The sequence below is a fragment of the Mobula hypostoma genome, chromosome 12, assembly GCF_963921235.1.
Source record: "Mobula hypostoma chromosome 12, sMobHyp1.1, whole genome shotgun sequence".
Classification (NCBI taxonomy): Eukaryota; Metazoa; Chordata; class Chondrichthyes; order Myliobatiformes; family Myliobatidae; genus Mobula; species Mobula hypostoma.
The window spans coordinates 44,294,690-44,309,394 of NC_086108.1; the positions used below are offsets into that span (position 1 = coordinate 44,294,690).

At 40.3% G+C, this 14,705-nt stretch overlaps 1 protein-coding gene across 1 annotated transcript in view; it reads left to right on the plus strand.

The window, feature by feature from the left end:
- The first annotated feature begins 5,939 nt into the window (after nucleotides 1-5,939).
- Nucleotides 5,940-14,705, plus strand: part of LOC134354744 (kelch-like ECH-associated protein 1) — a 39,525-nt gene continuing 30,759 nt past the window's right edge. The window contains exon 1 of the mRNA XM_063063944.1: nucleotides 5,940-6,140. The gene's annotated coding sequence lies outside the window, so the exon portion shown is untranslated. The remainder of the gene's footprint in view (nucleotides 6,141-14,705) is intronic.

Sequence of the window (14,705 nt, forward strand, 5' to 3'; positions counted from 1 at the left end):
TCAGTCCATGAGTATCAGCATTGGTCTAGTAAAATATTTTTAAAATCATGTGAGTTCAATCACCACTTCAAGTAGAGTGCAATATCCAGGCTGACATTTTATCAGAGCATTGAGGGTGCACCGTGTGGACATCTTTACCAAGCAATGTTAAACTATGCCTTTGTCTGAGGCCTCAGGTGGGAAAAAAGATTCCATAGTACCATTTGAGGAATACTTTCAATTCTCCTAATGTCCTGGATAATATTTATCCCGCAGACCAATGACACTCCATTAGATAATGTCTTGTGAAACCTTGTATTGTGCAAATACATTGCCACACTTTCTGAACTACAAAATTGACAACGCTTCCAAAGTACTTCATTATGCATGAAGTACTTTGAGGTCGTAAAAACTGTTACTATTGGTCAATGTAATCTATAACCCAGATCAGAGTTTCAGTTGAGGTGGGGCTGAGGTAGGAGCAGAGATGAGGCTTCCACAATTCAGCCAGAAAAACGGCAAGTCTGTTTCATGTGGTCCATGATTCAAGATTCAAGATTGTTTAATGTCATTTACAGTGCATAAGTGTAAAGAAGAATGAAATCACTCTATCTCCAGATCTGATGCAGCATACAAAAAACACACTACAATAAATAATACATTTATAAAAAAGAGCACAGTAAATATAAATACATAAGATGACCTATATACATAGATTGATTATACGTAATGTTAGGTACAGAGTGTCCGTACAGAAGGTGACTCTGGACTCTGCCAGGAGATGATAAAGTAGTGGTGGTGGGGTATGGGGGGTGGTGGGTGGGTTGGTGGGTGGGTTAGTGGGTGAAGGTGATGACCAGCCTTACTGCTTGGGGGAAGTAATTGTTTTGAGGCTGGTAGTCCTGATGTGAATGCTACGTAGTCTCCTCCCTGATGGAAGTGGGACACACAGTCCATGCACAGGGTGCGGGGGATCCTTCATGATGTTGCCGGCCATTTTCCACCTCCTTTCTGCATATATGTCTATATACGTGTCTGTAATGTGCAAAAGTCATAGGCACACGTAAAAAATTTCGGTAAAGTGAGGATGCTTTCAAAAATAATGAAATGAAAAGTTTCTAAGTACCAAAAAATGCTGTAAAGAGCAATAAGTAGTAAAAAAAACTAATTCCATTCCATATCTGGTGTGACCACCATTTCCCCTAAAACTGCATCAATTCTCTCAGGTACACAGCCGTGCAGTTCAATACGAAAATTGGCTGTTAGGTTGTCCCTAGCATCTTGGAGAACATGCCACAGTTCTGCAGACTTTGGCTGCCTCGCTTGCTTCTGTCTATCCAGGTAATCCCAGACAACCTTGATGATGTTGAGACGCAGCGCGCGCAGCTCTCCAGTGAAATGATATCGTATTTGTAAGTAGGATGCCATGCACAATTCTGATTTGATGGAGACAGATGTGAGAAGGCACAGAGGAACATCTCAAGAAATTTCTGAAATGCCCGGTTCGCTGCCGCTGCTACTGTGTGATCGAGAATCTCCGGAGGGAAGGCCCCAAAATCCCCGGCTTTGCCTGCTGCTGGTGACCAAGGCTGAGGTTGAAGCGTTCAGCAGAGATGGTGCTCAGTACTCAGTGTCGGAGGGCTGATCGGAGCTCGAAGTTTTTGGATGACTCAGAGTCGGACTGTGGTCGGGTATGGCAGGGGGAGTTTTCTTCCTTCTCCTGTCTGCGTGAGATGTGGGACTTTCGAGAGACTTTGAACTTTTTACTGTGCCATGGCCTGTTCTTCATCAAGTTATGGTATTGTTGCACTGTTGTAACTGTGTGTCATAATTATGTGGTTTTTGTTAGTTTTTCAGTTTTGGTCTGTCCTGTGTTTCTGTGATATCACACCGGAGGAATATTGTATCATTTCTTAATGCATGCATTACTAAATGACAATAAAAGAGGACTGCGTGTCCTCATAATCTATAGATAGATAGATAGATAGATATACTTTATTGATCCCGAGGGAAATTGGGTTTCGTTACAGCCGCACCAACCAAGAATAGAGCATAAATATAGCAATACAAAAACCACAAACAATCAAACAACAAAATGCAAACTATGCCAGATGAAAAAAAGTCCAGGACCAGTCTATTGGCTCAGGGTGTCTGACCCTCCACGGGAGGAGCTGCAAGTTCAATGGCCACAGGCAGCAACGACCTCCCATGCCGCCCAGTGTTGAATCTCGGTGGAATGTGGCCGAAGTCCAACAGTAGAGAGTTCAATATCCGGTCTAAAAACATGTTCCTCGATCGTAATATGACCCAGATTGCACCTAATCAAATCTAATCTAATCTAATCAGGGCCCTGTCCAGGCCATACCATCTGAAACCGTATAAAAATCTAGGGTGCCCGAGACCTTTGCACAATACTGCACATAACACACACAGAGTTTTTAAATGGTCTCAGATGGTATGGCCACCAGAGAGCCCTGATCTCAATACCATGTTCGCTGCATGTTCAAGTAGAACTGGAACCCTCAGAACTCATTAATACCCTCTTACTAACTGCTCACATAGTATATATAGTTCTGAGAATTTCAGTTCTACTTGAAAATGTGTCAAACATTTTATGTCAAATTACTGTACCTCTGTCAGGAAACAATGGGACTAATTTAGATCCTGGGATTCTCTACTTCTAATATTTTCAAAAATAGCAGTGATATCATCCTGCAGCCAACTGAATTAATGACCTTGTAGTGAGGAGATGTTCTCAAATTTAAAGGTTGTGAATTTGTCTGCATAGGAAAAAAAATTAAACAAATATTCAAATTAAGGCTGCTGAGAGAAACATTGACCAGAGTGGATAAAAAAAAGAACGGGTGTTATTATTTTTAGTTTATAACTAATATTGTTACAGATTTTACACCTTTGTTCTCCACCCTTCCACAGACATCCCTTTTGTTCTCTCCACTTCTTCCCTAGCTTGAAAGCCTACAACTTTGAAGACTGAGTTCTGATGAACGTCAGTGACCTGAAACCTTAACGCTTTCCTCTCTACACAGATGTTGTTTAACCTGTTGAATATCTCCAGCACTGTTTTAATTCTTATTGACAACTCCGATCACTTTGTTCCACCACAACACTCACAACATGCTGGAGGAACTCAGCAGGGTCGGGCAGCATCCATGGAAATGAACAGTCAACGTTTCGGGCCGGAACCCTTCGTCAGGACTGAAGAGGGAAGGGGCAGAGGCCCTATAAAGAAGGTGGGGGGAGGATGGGAAGGAGAAGGCTGGTAGGTTCCAGGTGAAAAACCAGTAAGGGGAAAGATAAAGGGGTGGGGGAGGGGAAGAAGGGAGGGATAGGCAGGAAAGGTGAAGAAGGAATAGGGGAAAGCACAATGGGTAGTAGAAGGAGGCGGAACCATGAGGGAGGTGATAGGCAGCTGGGAGAGGGGGCAGAGTGAAACTGGGATGGGGGAAGGGAATTATCGGAAGTTGGAGAATTCAATGTTCATGCCCAGGGGCTGGAGACTACCGAGACGGTACATGAGGTGTTGCTCCTCCCCCATCCCAGTTTCACTCTGCCCCCTCCTCCAGCTGTCTATCACCTCCCTCTTGGTTGTGCCTCCTTCTACTACCCATTGTGCTTTCCCCTATTCCTTCTTCACCTTTCCTGCCTATCACCTCCCTGCTTGCCCTCCCCCACCCCTTGATCGTTCCCCTTACTGGATTTCATCTGGCACCTACCTGCCTTCTCCTTCCCACCCTCCCCCCACCTTCTTTATAGGGCCTCTGCCCCCTCCCTCTTCAGTCCTGACGAAGGGTCTCGGCCTGAAACGTTGACTGTTTGTTTGCATGGATGCTGCCCGACCTGCTGAGTTCCTCCAGCGTGTTGCTTTGACCCCAGCATCTGCAGAGTATGTTGTGTTTACTTTGTTCCACTGATCACCCCATCATTGTTCTAAGGTTTGGTCAATTATATTTACCTCAATCATGACATTAACAGCTACTTATCCAGCTATTTTGAATGTAAATTTAAAATGGAATCTACTCTAATATTTCAAAAAGACAAATTACCATAAATCATGATGGAGGGGTTATCCACCAGATTTACTGTATTACCGCATTGTGCTTCAACAGATATTGGATAAGTAATTTCAATGTTTTCAGGCCAACACTATTTAATCCTGAATATTTATTTTTTTATATAAGTTTTGACAGTCATCCCCAGTTCTGAGTCCCCCTCCCTCAAGCTGTTCACCTCTGATGCTGCATATGAAGACATTGTGAATTTCTTTGCTTCCAAAATTGAAGCCACTAACTTGATCTGATCCAATCCTATAGTTTATCTCTTCTCTGCTTCTCCTGACTAAGGCTGTTAGCGAGTTGTATAAATCCTGGCTCTTTGGCACACGAGTTAAGCACCCATTTAAGTACCCATTTATACTTGTCATAAATTAATCAATTTTTTATTTTCCCCATATTATCATTAACTCCCTTCCAGATTCCACCACTATCCTACACACTAGGGCCAATTTGCAGCAGCCTATTAAGCAACCACCCTGTACATCAAGGATCAATTTTATCAAACTTTATTCCCCATATATATTTACATGCATTAGGAATTTGCTGTGGTGTGTTGGTGCTCCATGCAACAAAAATCTTTTGGATGTGGAAGGCAACCCAGGTAGGGAGAATGTGCAAACTCCCTTCAGAGAGCACCTAAGATCAGAATTGAACCTGTCATTCTGTAAGGTTTTTGGTTTCTGCAACAAAATCCATTCCGTGGCTGAAAATTCCAACCCTGAAAACGATCTGGAGCAGAACCAAATAGATCATTGTCCTGGCATCAAATCTGACCACAAAACAAGTTTTGACCCATGTATTTACACCATACCCAGGATAACCCATGTATTTGGCACTCTACTAAAACTAATTATTTGCTGAAGCCATCATCCTACACCTTCACCGTCATGAGGTTTGATGACCCCAGCCCATTCAAAGCTATTCTCCCACATCTACCACCAGTCTTTGACCATCCAAAATCCTAATACTGTGTCCTGTCAAACCATCTCTCTGCTCTTCTGACAAACTATAGATTCCTGCCACAGTTGCAATTGTAAAATTCTGTCTCTAGTTTTCAAACCATCTCCATTATCTGACTTTTCCTTCATCTATATTCTCCCACAGCCTTGTAAATCCAATAATTCTGGTTGATTGATCATTCTCAAATTTAGTAGCTTTACCATTGGTGTCTGTGCATTCAACTAATAAAAATTGGTTGCAGTGCACCTTAAATCATTTTGTTAACATTAGAAGATCTATGTAAAGATAAGCTGAGTTGTTCTTTTTGTCCTAATATAGAAAAAACGATTCTTTCAGTAATAATGTTTTACAGTTTGTTTTCAGAATCCATAAAAATTTCAAACTGATTTCAATAGTCTGCTTTTATACACAATTGGATCCGGAAAAAATATGGTGTTAAAATGGTTATGATATTATGATTCAGACTTATGAAGCTGGGGAACTTTAGTGCTAACGTATTTTATTGCATGAAAGCTTGATTTAAAAATGTAATTTAAAAATCTCAACAAACTAGTTTCTAACTTGAGTTACTAACACGGTAGAGTTTCACATGCTTTCAGTTCCTGGAAGTCCAAATAGCAATTTGCTGACGTGTCATTGTTTAGTTAAAAGTAATCACCTAGTTTAAATGCCCGGCAGCTAATAAAGTAGAAGCCCTTTGTTCAAGTCTGATGCGTGGCACCCATTCTCTCTTTTCGTACCGTATGACAAAAATAGTTCCTTGATTGATGCCGAGTCATCGTGAGTGCGACGGATGAGTGACGGCCTCCACCTCCGAAGGCCGTCTCATTCGCCCTCTTCATTGGTTAGCTCACCATGATTGACACGCAATTGCGTCCGCCTCCTACACATCTTCCTGCCTCTGAGTGGTTGCGACGCCTGTCACTCAGCTTGATTGAGCAGCTGCTTGCTGCTGAATGGTCCTTGGCGCTTTTCTTCGGTGCGCCGCCTTAGTTTGTTTTAGGTGGGATCGGGAATCTGTCATGGAGCTTCAGTTTTGGAGATAAATCAAGCTTGGGGGGAGTTTATGAAGACCCGGGCGTGAGCGTGTAAAAGGCCGGCTTGCATCCTCAGTTCCCAGGGCCGAGTGTAAGTACTCAGAAGGGAGGAACAGTAGAGGCGGCCTTTCTCGTCGTTCTCACATGTCGGGGTGAAAAACTGGGGGCGGCGGCGGCCGAGAGGTTACAAAGCAGCAGGGGGTCACTGCAAAATGTCCGAGCAGCATTGTTATGGACTGTCGGCTGCACCGGCGGGCTTTGTAGATCATGGTGTTGCAGTCTGTCCCAAGGTTAGGTGGAGGAATGTGTCCAGGCTTCACCTCCAGATCTTACTCTTGAAGCTTGGCCTGCGTGGAAGGCAAAGCCGGAGTCAGCGCCGCGGCATCTGCTCTTCTTTCTCCTCCTCCTCCTCTCCAGTACTCTTTCTATTCCCTTTATGGCCAAACTCTATTTTCCTGAGTTCGGTTCGGTCCAGCCAGACCTTGTACCAAATTAGCGAGAGCAAAACCTGAAAGGGCTCGTCTTTGGAGAAATCCGTGACCTAGACGAAATGTTAGCACAAGAAAGCTAGATAAAATGTTCTGTCAGTAGAACATTGCCGATAGTGTATTACAAAGCTTGTGGGCGCGCTTTGCAATTGTCTCCGACCGCTGAAATACGACTTGCTGCGCAATGTGTGTGGTTATCAACTGGTTCGCCTTCAGTCTTAAATTGTAGCGAAACCTCTCCGAGAAGATATAGAAGTGACCATTTGACACATGTTGCAGAGTCAGTGGTGTCATTTAAACTGCCTCAACATTATACTTCAATTACGTAGGGGTTGTTTTTATTTTAAACAAGTTGAAAGCGTTTTGCACAAAATCAAAGAGAATTAGAAAATTAATCATCATAAAACCGTTTTTAAAAACAATCCAGAAATTCCATGTGATATCAGAATTTGTCCTTTTAATCCAATGGGCCCAACTATATATATAGAAACACACATTCAACAAGTCTCTAGAATGGACAGTGACTTTATACAGTAACGTAAATTGTTTAAAAATATATATTTACAGCAGGCAGGGTCTTAACTGGGTTAACTGAACGTGGGGGTTGGGGGGAGCAATGGTGTTCTATTGTTCCTTTGTTTAATGTCAGTATTTGTTCTTCCTATATCAGTTTCGGGATCAAGGTCAGTCTAAATAAGTGTTATCCAAAAGAAAGGATAGCTTTCAGTGAAATAGTCAAAGCTCAGTTTTTGAACCATTGGATCTAAATTACCAGTGCATTTATTGGTTTGCATCCTTTTAACTGTACCTTGTCAAAACGTCTTTGTGTGACTGACTATGCCTTGTCTATGTAACTTGCATCTGTTAAATAACTTTATACCAATAATAGGTAACCCTAAAATATTGAAGATGCAGACATGCATACAAAGATTTTGTATTTTTCTATTTTCTACTTGCCATCTCTCTTTAAGGTCACCCAACCAATTTAAGTTAGTCCCAGCCAGTAAATATGTGCATATTATCAGCTTTTGAAGTTCCATTTCTTTTGCATTTCAGTCACTCGGTTGTATACAATTGAAATTCACATGTAAAACTTTTTCCCATCGCGCACTAGTACTTTTCTTTCCATATTTTTCAATAAACTACCATATTACCAGGAGCTTTGTGGCTCAGGCCAATATTTATCCCACTCACAACACCGCCACATTCAGTTATTTCACCAATCCTTTGTGAAATGTCCTGTTGCACAAATTAACCATGTTTCACAGTATTGTAAGTAACTAAGCTTTTAAAATTAATTTGTAACAATATTGTGAAGAATCATATGAATTCAGCCTTGCATGTTTTCATTTCAAGACTTTCCAAATTTGAGGTTTCAACTTAATTTTCCTCTTAATAATGCAACTCCCAGTGTTCTTAGTTCAAAATGAAGTTGGAATGTGAGGTACCTCAGTAAATCCAGTTTACTTATGGATACAATATTAACAGCATTGGAGCTAAAGGTGGAAGAAAAGAGCAGCTATGCAGCAAGATCTGTTGGTGAATAAAGAAAAATGTGTGCTATGACAGCTGTTGGTGAAAAGAACAACATGTGTGATGGGAGCTGTTAGTGAATACAGAGGAATGTGTGGAGAGACCTATTAGTGAATAATGAAAGCTGAGAGTTTTCTTCTTTTCTGTACATCAGAAAGGATCCATTACTGATGAGTGATGCTGTTAAACTATTCTATTCCATTCCTTTGCGATGATATGTGCGTAGTTACATAAGTGAAGATTTTTTTTAAATTCTAAAAATAGCAGAATATTTTGGTGGCATATAGAATAACAAAGGTCCGAGATCATGAGGAACTTAATATAAATGTATTTTTTAAATTGTATCATTAAAAATGTTGTCATTATTTTTGAGTAGATGCTTATGGTGGTGTAGTTACTGAGTCAATCAGCAAATTGGGTTGCAACATCATTTCCCTGGATTTGTGCTTAAGTATCTTGTTCCTGCGTTTAAGTGACCTGAGGTATTACAAAGTAATGGATACAAAACCCCAGATGAGGCTTGATTTTAATGAAGCTTGACCTGGAGGGGAAACTTCTTTTTCCCCAATAATATGTAAGTACAGCTAGTTTAATGAACATAAAATATTCTTACCTCAGCTGCAAAAATGCATTTTCTTTATGGAAACTACTTTTTTCTGTGTCATAATCTGTGCTTGGGAATGGTTGTCCTTGTTCTACCATTTGAACAGTTTGACTGTGACACAGGAATCAACCATCTAAAATTTATGCTTAAATATTTTTATATTAGGTACTTTTAATATTAAATGTTTAATTGCCATTTGAAGTTGGTGCTTCTGTTCTGAATTAGTTACTGGAGCCTTAATGGAACATAAGAATATGGTGTACTTAGAACATAGAAATCTACGGCACATTACAGGCCCATTGGCCCCACAATGTTGTGCCGACCGTGTAACCTACTCTAGAAACTGCCTAGAATTTCCCTAGAGTATAGCCGCATTTTTTTTAAAGCTCCGTGTACCTATCTAAGAGGCTCTTAAAAGACCCCATTGTATTGTATCCACTTTCACCACCATTGCCGGCAGTGCATTCCACGCACCCACCACTCTCGGTGTGGAAAAACTTACTCTTGACATCCCCTCGGTACCTATTTCCAAACACCTTAAAACTATGCCCCCTCTGGAAATGGCTCATCCGTAGGGGGCAAAAGTGTTATCGTATAACTAATTCACCCTCACCTTTCAATTCCCCTGATGGTGATTTAGTTTAAAAAGTAGACATTTCAGTGAAACAGTCGCTTATTTTGCAAATATTGGTGTTTTGTGATTTTTTTAAAAAGAAAAATTACAAATGACCCCAATGTACCATGAGGCATGAAGAGATGAAGGCTTCATGATAGAAGCAGCCAGCCAACGGACCCAATAGTCTTATTGATATATTTAACACTGGGCATATTTCAATCCCTCATCTTTGCTGAATTAGATTTCTTCCATGAGATAAAATTTTGCTCCTGCATAAAGAGGAAAAATAACACGTTTTAGCTTGTGTTTCTTGTAACTTATTTAAATATAGAATTGCAGCAACACACATAAAAGTTGCTGGTGAACGCAGCAGGCCAGGCAGCATCTCTAGGAAGAGGTACAGTTGACGTTTCGGGCCGAGACCCTTCGTCAGGACTAACTGAAGGAAGAGCTAGTAATAGATTTGAAAGTGGGAGAGGGAGGGGGAGATCCGAAATGATAGGAGAAGACAGGAGGGGGAGGGATGGAGCCAAGAGCTGAACAGTTGATTGGCAAAAGGGATATGAGAGGATCATGGGACAGGAGGCCTAGGGAGAAAGAAAGGGGGTGGGGGGAACCCAGAGGATGGGCAAGGGGTATAGTGAGAGGGACAGAGGGAGAAAAAGGAGAGAAAGAAAAGTGTGTGTATGTATGTGTGTGTGTATGTGTATATATATAAAAATATGTAAGGGCAGCACATTTGAGTGGCCTTTTTATTTATAGATAATGTATAATAATTTATATATAATATAATATATACAATATTTTATATATATGTATAATATTATATATATAATTATAATGGATGGGGTACAAGGGGGAGGTGGGGCATTAGCAGAAGTTTGAGAAGTCAATGTTCATGCCAGTACCAGAATTGCAGTACCAGGTTCTGCTACAATATTCTCTTGGCTGAATGATCATATCAGACAGTCTTGGATTATACTTTTAGACTGATTCATTTGTTATGATGTGGACAAAAGTTTGGGAGACGATTCATTCCCTTCTGCTTTGCTAGTGCTAGAGTAAATGAGCAGGAAGGGGAGGATTCCTGATTGTCCTGTTTTGCCTGCAAGTTACTTTCGGGTTAAAGTTATATTGTTTTCAAAACACTGTACAAAGTCAAATCCTTTACTATCACTTCCCAGCAAATCTGTCAAGTTTTAGCTGATGCGGGTAACTAGCTATTACTGCAGTTCATTGACATTGCTGTAGAACTGCCGTAAGCAAATGAAATAGATTATTGGCTCAGTGACACCCCACCGCATTTGCTCTAAATATTTTTATAATGTTAATAATCACATTGAGAGAGGTATTTTAGATTTGTATATAATGTGTGTAGATGGATTTATAATTTTTGGACCAGTGTAAAGCATAAAAGTTGAACAAAGATGAAGAATTGTAGTTGATTGATAAATACTTCCATTGTTTTCAATTGTAGAAAAGCAAATTTTTGTCAGTCACTCCTCTGATCTCCATGCATGTTTTATCATTTCATATGTGATTACAAAAAAAGCAGCTTGGCTTGACCCAGAAATGTATAAAGAATATGGTCCTCAAAATGCTGGAGGAACTCAGCAGATCAGGCAGCATCTGTGGAAAGGAATAAGCATTTGGCATGTTGGGCCAAGATCCAGAAGATTTTTATTCTGAAGATCTAGTGTTGCGAATGGTGCTTTTTACAATCCTTTGATTCTGACAGCTTACTACAGTATTATTATCTGATCTACTGGAGTTTTTGAGTGGGAGCAGATATAAAATATGAGTAAGGGCAGCACATTTGAGTACTGGGCCTTTTAAAATATACCAAATAAAATGCGACTTACTGTTCCTAAGCAAAACTGCAAAAGGGGTGATAGCAGAATGGAAGCTTAGTTATTCTCCACATCTGTTTTCTATCCTTTAACTGACTTTTTCTGAACTGAAGGAAACTAGAGTGGAATTACATCAAGTTCAATTACTTCAATTGAGTACAGAAATAGAATTTCAACATTTGAGAATATAGCAAACTCTGAAGCTGGGAGGTTGTTAATGGATTTATTGAGGACAGGTATTGTTGGAAAGGTAGCAAAATGCCTAGAAAAGTGAGTGTCATTCATTTTGGTGGGAAAAGCTAAGGAAAAATAACATGTGCTTCTTGAGCTGTGCAAGCCGTGTCTCTGCTTCTTTCTACAAATGAATATATTGTTATGGAAATCTATATGGCCACAAGCAATGTCAGTATATTTGTGGGATAAGTGAAATATACTTTATTTTAGTTTTACTCTTTTCCACTGTTATCCCATTTTCTGAGTAAATTGATGATGGTATTTGTGCCCCCCTGTTTTTGCCTTGAATTTCTAATATTTCCATCCTGCTCTCACCTTCCTACATCCATCTCTGATTTGTCCCTTCCCTGACCTCTATCCATTTCAGGGGATAGATTAACAATCAATATTCGCTATCTTTGGTCTATGTCCTACAAAAATCAAAGCTGAGTTTATTGTTGTTTGTATAAGCACATGTATAGTGTAATGGAAAAACTTGCATCAGATGCACAACATTCATAAGGAAATATAAATTAAATAAGTTACACAAGCAAGAACCCATTTAGAATTGTTTTAAAAACATCCATTGTAGTACAAAATGGTCGTGGTGTTGCTATCAAGGTATTGATTGGGATTGTGCAGGTTGATTCAAAAATCTTCACCAGGTACTTTGAGCATGTTTTCTCCCACCCTGCTTCCTCAAGAGACTTCATTTTCTCAGTGTGTGTCTCCATCGCATCTGCTGTGATGATACAATCTTCTATGCTGATATTTCTGCATTTGTTTCCTCTGTTGTGGGGAATTCCAGTCCATCACTGTTTGCTGGACTAGGTCTGTTCTATTTCCCACTCTACTACATTCTGCTAAGATTTCCCATATCTTTGCCTTCTACCTTGCCAGCTGGCATATTCAGTAAATGATTATCTGCATCATTGACATGTCCTGGCATGATCACACCACCAGGCAGCACTTTCCTGTCCTACCTCATTCAAAATTTGTGATAAACCATTCTTTTTGGGAGTCCATCTTAATCCTCCTGCAGACCATCCTGTGCAATTTTAGAAGCAATACCTGCCCTTTTAACTCCTTGCTGTTAGCCAGAGTCCCAGAAGTCAAATGGTAATGTTTGCCATTTAATTTGCTGTATATACAGCTCAAGATGTGGCTGTGTGCATATCGGACCTACTGGATGCAGACTGAGTGACTGGTTTGTGGAACACCTCCATTCAGTCCACAAATTCTTAGTTACCTGTCATCTCATTAGTTGGACGAAGTCTAATATTACCTTGAACCGGTATCTTCTCCAAAAAAGCAAGTAACAACCTTCTGAGCATACAGTGGCATGCAAAAGTTTGGGCACCCTTGGTCAAAATTTCTGTTACTGTGAATAGCTAAGTGAGTAAAAGATGAACTGATTTCCAAAAGGCATAAAGTCAAAGATGACACATTTCTTTAATATTTTAAGCAAGAAAACTTCTTTATTTCCATCTTTTACAGTTTCAAAATATCAAAAAAGGTTCTATTCAAAAGGTTCAAAGGAACATCTAAACAAGCCTGATGCATTTTGGAAACAAGTCCTGTGGGCTGATGAAGTTAAAATAGAACTTTTTGGCCACAATGAGGAAAGATATGTCTGGAGAAAAAAGGGTGCAGAATCTCATGAAAAGAACACCTCTCCAACTGTTAAGCACGGGGGTGGATCAATCATGCTTTGGGCTTGTGTTGCAGCCAGTGGCACAGGGAACATTTACTGGTAGAGCTAAGAATGAATTCAATTAAATACCAGCAAATTCTGGAAGCGAACATCACACCATCTGTAAAAAAAAGCCGAAGATGAAAAGAGGATGGCTTCTACAACAGGATAATGATCCTAAACACACCTCAAAATCCATGATCGACTACCTCAAGAGGCGCAAGCTGAAGGTTTTTCCATGGCCCTCACAGTCCCCCGACCTAAACATCATCGAGAATCTGTAGATAGACCTCAAAAGAGGGCTTTTGCAAGACGGCCCAAGAATCTCACAGAACTAGAAGCCTTTTGCAAGGAAGAATGGGCGAAAATCCCCCAAACAAGAATTGAAAGACTCTTAGCTGGCTACAAAAAGCGTTCACAAGCTGTGATACTTGCCAAAGGGGGTGTTACTAAGTACTGACCATGCAGGGTGCCCAAACTTTCACTTCGGGCCCTTTTCCTTTTTTGTTATTTTGAAATTGTAAAAGATGGAAATTAAAAAAGTTTTCTTGCTTAAAATATTAAAGAAATGTGTCATCTTTAACTTTATGCCTTTTGGAAATCAGTTCATCTTTTACTCACTTAGCTATTCATAGTAACAGACATTTTGACCGGGGGTGCCCAAACTCAGCCCAAAACATTGAGTATTTATTTGCATAGAAGCTGCCTGACCTGCTGAGTTCCTCCAGCATTTTGTATGTGTTAATGGATAATTATCCTGGTTCCCCTATTTCAGGGGTTCCCGTTTCTTTTTTTTTATGCCATGGACCCCTACCATTAACCAAGGGCTCTGTGGATCCCAGGTCAGGAACCCCTGTCCTATTTATACCTCAGCAGGCTGATATTGATACCCTCACTTGATGCTAGAAATCTGAAACAAAACTAAAGTTTCTGGATATGCTTGGCAGGTCAGACAGAGAGAAGTGGTATTAACATTTTAGGTCAACGTTTTCCTATTCCCTTATACTATTATTACAACTTTTTTGTTACCCATCCATTATTGACGTATTTTCATCTTTTTTTTGTCAATTCATCTCTCCTGCCTTCCACCCCATTGTAGACACTTCCCTTTTTGTTATTTTTTCCTCCTGTCATTTTTAGTTTCATTGCTGATTTTTCTCAGTTAATTCAATCTGAAAAGTTCTGATGAATCTTTGCCCTGAAAGATTAACTGTTTTTCTTTCCTCTGAGTCGGTGGTAAGGAAGGCAAATGCAATGTTAGCATTCGTTTCAAGAGGGCTGGAATGTAAGAACAAGGATGTGATGCAGAGGCTTTATAAGGCATTAGCCAGACCACACGTGGAGTATTGTGAGCAGTTTTTGGACCACTTGTCTGAGAAAAGATGTGCTGGTGTTGTAGAGGAGGTATACGAGAATGCTTCTTGGAATGAAAGGATAGAGAGTGTTTGATGGCTCTGAGCCTGTACTTGCTGGAGTTCAGATAAATGAGGGACAATCTCATTGAAACATATCAAATATTGAAAGGCCGAGATAGAGAGGATGTTTCTTATTGTATGTGAGTCTAGGACCAGAGGGGACAGCCTCAGAATAGAGGGACATCCATTTAGAACAGAAAGGAGAAATTTCTTAAGCTGGAAGGTGGTGAATCTGTGGAATTTA